The following is a 5,403-nucleotide window of genomic DNA, read 5'->3' on the forward strand; positions in this document are numbered from 1 at the left end:
TGAAAGTAGGGGTATCCCCAGTCTGTGAAGGGATGCTGGGACTATATTGCCCTAACACTTGAATAAGATTGGTCCTGAAATAAATGCTGCCTCCATTCAATATATTTATAACCTGACTGCAAGGCATTTTTCTTCATTCAGTGTGGCTATAATATGCAGTTGATAGATGTTCAGCTTCACTGGGGAGGTGGGGGAAGGGACACAGACTTTTGGTGGTGGGAATTGTCTGAATATACACTCCTATTAACTTATAGGCTCACAAATTACTATTCAGTTTAAGTGAGAAGAGAAAAATGGATCAAATGTCTCAAACTTCTGTTGCATAGACCGTATCTCTGAACATATGTCCCTTCAATCTAAACACTTAAGACTTCAAATTAGTAATCAGATTGAATTTTAACAGTGAGCTCAAATGGTTACAACATTTCTAATAATGACTTGTTCTTTGAAATATTAAATCTCCTAAAGGCTTAAAACAGGTAAAACAAAAGCAACTGTTGGTGTTCCTTTATAAGATATAGTTACAAATAAATAGCATAAAAAGATATAAATTATGGAGAGGTCTTATATGCTATATAAAATCCTAACAATGGGATTTTCAAAGTTAACCTAGTTACCAAAAAATTTGGTTATGTATATAACTATCTGTTGCTTTATTAAATCCTAAGACAACAAGAACCTTCCCCATTTCTCTATAAATCTCATATTTCTCCTAGTCCTGAAACCTCTAGGGTGGGCTCACTTTCCTGCATGCTTCTCCCAATTCATACCAACTGATACTGCACCTGCTGATCCAAACCTAATCAATGCAACCAGCACCACCTCCGGCATGTTTCACTTCAGACTGCATCCAGAGATGTCAGGCATGGAATGTGAACCCAACAGCTTCATTATTCTGGTGAGAACTTTCCTAGCTCATAGGACTCCTTAAATTCATTTTCGGTGGTACACTTCTTAACAAACCTCTAAACCTAGATACAGATCAGGGTCCATGAGATGGGGCATAAGTACATATATCCAGAAGTTGGGGGAAAACATATACCTTAAAGGAAAAGTGCACAGTAGTTTGCAGAGTCAATAAATGTAACAAGCAAGGAGAAAGACATAAAAAGTCATCATAAAGTACCTAATGAAATACTTTCTACTTAGACCTAGATGCCCTCATCACCTACCTTCGATTGCACGCCCCTAAATCACTCCAAAGCTAATTTTATCAGACAAAGTAAGGACTACAAAAGTTGAATAAGGACAAGAAACTGACATACATTAATGATGACTTTTTAGTCACTACCAGGCCACCCTATCACCTGGGGCCCTAGTCAGGTTGGATAGCATACTCTGCCTATCACCCAAGGATCATGGGTCCTGAAATTGGCATAGCCTGGAATGTTACTAGCTGTGATGACAGAATGGGAATGTGAGCTCAGACCTATAGGAATGCAGAGGTTATATAGGCCCCTGTGCCTAATATGGGCCCCAGATCAGATCAGATCAGATCAGAATACAGTCAACAATACTTATATACTTTTCCCATATTTGGGAGCTACTCTCTTCCCTGATTCAGCTTTCTGGTCCTTTTTCCAACTGTGACACCATCCCCCCAAACAATAGCTTAGGCCACCTTCAGATTAGACTTCAGGCACAGCCAAAAACTAATTGAGTCATGGGTCTCTGGTAGTATACTTAAAATAGACCTGCTAGCTTTGTCCATAATAGAGACCCCAAATCTCCATCTGCAATATGCTTACCTTTAGGTTCATGATTAGTCAACAATTTGCTCTGCTTTATATCTTAAATCTTTTTCAGCTCCAGGTTCAAGATGCTACCATGATGCCAACCTGATTTCCCTTGGCAGGCTTCCCCATCATGTGTCCTGGAGCCCCACCTCCCCAGATGCTTGCCTCACTAGGGAAAGACAGAGACAGGCTGGGAGTATGGGTTGACCTGTCAACATGCACGTTCAGCAGGGAAGCAATTACAGAAGCCAGACCTTCTACCTTCTGCACTCCATAATGACCCTGGGTCCATGATCCCAGAGGGTTTAAGAACAGGAAAGCTATCAGGGGAAGGAATGGGATATGGAGTTCCAGTGGCAGGAATTGTGTGGAATTATAGCCCTCTTATCCTATGGTTTTGTCAGTGTTTCCATTATATAAATAAAAACTTAAAAAATTAAATTAAACAGAAAAAATGTAGTTGAAACATACTTGGATTTATTTCATTTTTCATTTGTTATGTATTTACGTATTGACTTTGCAATGATTATGCTTATTTTGTTAGTGTTGGTGCTTCCAGCAGTATAGCTAGCAGGATACTCCTTGGGAGTATATGACAACAGCAGCCATTTTTCCTCATGGAAAACAGACATCCAGACAGGGCATACATCTTTGCAATGATGGCTGCTTGGGACTACTGTAAGTCCTCATGAACTATTTAACACAGGATCAATAATAAAAGAGAGTTCAAAAAAACTCAATCAATAGAAGTGGATCCCATGTTCTTAATTTTGGGAATTAATTTTGCAACTCACCTCAAGACACAATGAAGGGATATCTGATAAGACAAGATTCATGTTAGCTTGAGGGACCCTGTTAACAACTATTTGTGTTTACCCTGATATGGCCAAGACATCCCTAGAAGCTTGAAATAGAACTACAGAGATAACAAAGAATTTCTGACATGTCTGGTATAATAACATAACTGATAGTTATTAAGAAGATGATAATATTAACTATTGAGTGTCTTTTTGAACCCTAAGACAGCAGGAACCTCACATCTTCACTATAGAGCCCCTACTTCCCCCAGTCCTGGAACCCTTGGATAGGGCCCACTTTCCCGTATGCATCTCCCAATCCAAACCAAATAACATTGCATCTGCCGATCACAACCTAACCAAAGCAACGATTGCTACCTCAACATGCTTCACCTCAGAATGTATCCAGAGACTTCACGTGTGGAATGACAACCCTTCAGCTTCATTACTCGGGTGAGACCTTTCCTTTAATAGTACACTCTAATTTCATCTCAGGTAGTTCACTTTCTAACAAAGTCCCATAACCTAGATATACACCAGTTTCTGTGAGAGAGAGCTTATGTGCACACGTATCCATAAACTACTGCAAAATATATACCTGAAAGCAGGACTACACTAGAGTTTGCAGTGAGTACCTCCCTAACACTTCCTCTCCACTATTCCAAGCTTGGGATCCATGATTGCTCAACAAATTGTTTGGCTTCATATGTTAACTCTGTTTTCAATCACCAGGTTCCAGATGCCACCAGGATGCTGGCTAGGCTTCCCTGGATTGAAGACCCCACCAATGTGTCCTGGAGCTCAGCTTCCCCAGAGTCACACCCTACTAGGGAAAGAGAGAGGCAGACTGGGGGTATGGACCGACCAGTCAACACCCATGTTCAGCGGGGAAGCAATTACAGAAGCCAGACCTTCTACCTTCTGCAACCCTCAATGACCCTGGGTCCATGCTCCCAGAGGGCTAGAGAATGGGAAAGCTATCAGGGGAGGGGGTGGGTTATGGGGATTGGGTGTTGGGAATTGTGTGGAGTTGTACCCCTCCTACCTTATGCTTTTGTTCACTAATCCTTTCTTAAATAAAAAATTAAAAAAAAAACAAAGAAGATAGTTCAGTAGAGAAATAACAGGCATTATAAATCAGGCATCTATCAAAAAGGTTGTTTCCAACAAGCTAGAACTTTGTATGTGTATAGGTTCACCAGTCCTGGGCTACTTATTTCATTATTTTTTACTTTTGCTTACTGCTCATTTTATTGGACTGTTAATGGTTTCCAATGCAACTGTTGACAATCTGGCCATGACAGGTGTTTGCAAAACACTTGTACTTCTAAGTTAAGCTCTCTTTGACCATAATTCACAAAGAGCTTGGTGTCTTGGCGCTTCTAATTTCCATTTAAATAGGGACTGTTGGAGAGAGAGGTAGACAGGCATTGGAGCTTCATCAGGTTTCAAGGCACCACTCAGATGGTACAATGGCTCTGGAACACCACCCTTGATGACTCAATAGCTGTATACAAGCACAACCCTAATTATTGCTGAATATTTATTTTATTATCATTTTTATTGCCCCCAGGGTTATTGCTGGGGCATGGTGCCTGAACAATGAATCCACCACTCCAGGTAGCCATTTGCTTCTTTTCGTTTTCTTTTGATAGGATAGAGAGAAATTGAGATGTGAAATAGATTTAGAGTGGGAGAGAGGAATAGACATATGTGAAAGTGTACTTATCAGTTACAAAGCTTCGCCCCTGCAGGTAAGTGGGGCCTTGAAAGCAGGTCCTTACTTACACATGATAATGCGTGCACCCAACTTGGTGCACAACTGCCTGGAGCCTATTGTCAAATAGTATTCCGTGCAGAAATGAAATACACTGTAAGTCATTTAAAAACATGAAAGAGCATTTCTAAGTGAAAGATCCAAACATAAAAAGTATGCACTATATGATTCCAACTGAAGCAGTAGAGATGGTAAAATGATAAACAGTTCTCAAGGTCTGTCAGAGAAGTGAGGAGTAAATGTGCAAAACACAGAAGAAGTTTAGATTAATGCAAAATCTCTATATGACATTGCAATGATGGATGCATATCGCTATTCATTTGTCAGCATCCATAGAAAGTACAGTAACAAGACCAAATGATAATGTAAATCATATACTCAGTGTGACTATGACATACCAATGTAGCTTCATCTTTAGGAAATATGAACCATTATAGTGAATAATATTGAGAATTGGAGGGACTATAATGTGTGTAGCAGACAGTATAAGGGAGACCTCTATGCCTTCCTCTCAATTTTGTCACAAGCCTGAAGCTCTAAAATTGAGTAGTTAGAAGAAAATATCAAGAAAATTATGAATCCAACTACAAATTTAAGTATTTCTGCACAAACCCAATACTCTTTTCCTCTAGAATTAATTTTTAATTGGTATATATGTGTGTATACTTATTTTTTCAATATGTCTGCTATCATCTATCTATATATCTACTATCATCATTATCTATCATCTATCTATCTATCATCTATCTAATAGAGACATAAACTACGAAAGGGAAAGGGGAAACAGGGAGAAAAAGAGATAACTGTAGCCCTGATTAACCACTTGTAAAGTTTCTCTTATGCAGTTGGGGATCATGGGCTTGAACCTAAGTCCTTGTACATTATAACAGTTATAATCTACTGGATGTGTCATACTGGGACCTAGGAATACCTCTGAATTTGTTCTCTTATAATTTAGCTTCAGATGCATGAAAAATATTGTTTCAGAACATACATCACCCAAAATTATTTCATAAATATGTAGATTTACATAGAGTATAGAAATGTGACTTTATTATTTTAAAAGAAGTAGTGTTTTACTTCATTCTTAAAT

The sequence above is a fragment of the Erinaceus europaeus genome, chromosome 1 (genome assembly GCF_950295315.1).
Source record: "Erinaceus europaeus chromosome 1, mEriEur2.1, whole genome shotgun sequence".
NCBI classification, from domain to species: domain Eukaryota; kingdom Metazoa; phylum Chordata; class Mammalia; order Eulipotyphla; family Erinaceidae; genus Erinaceus; species Erinaceus europaeus.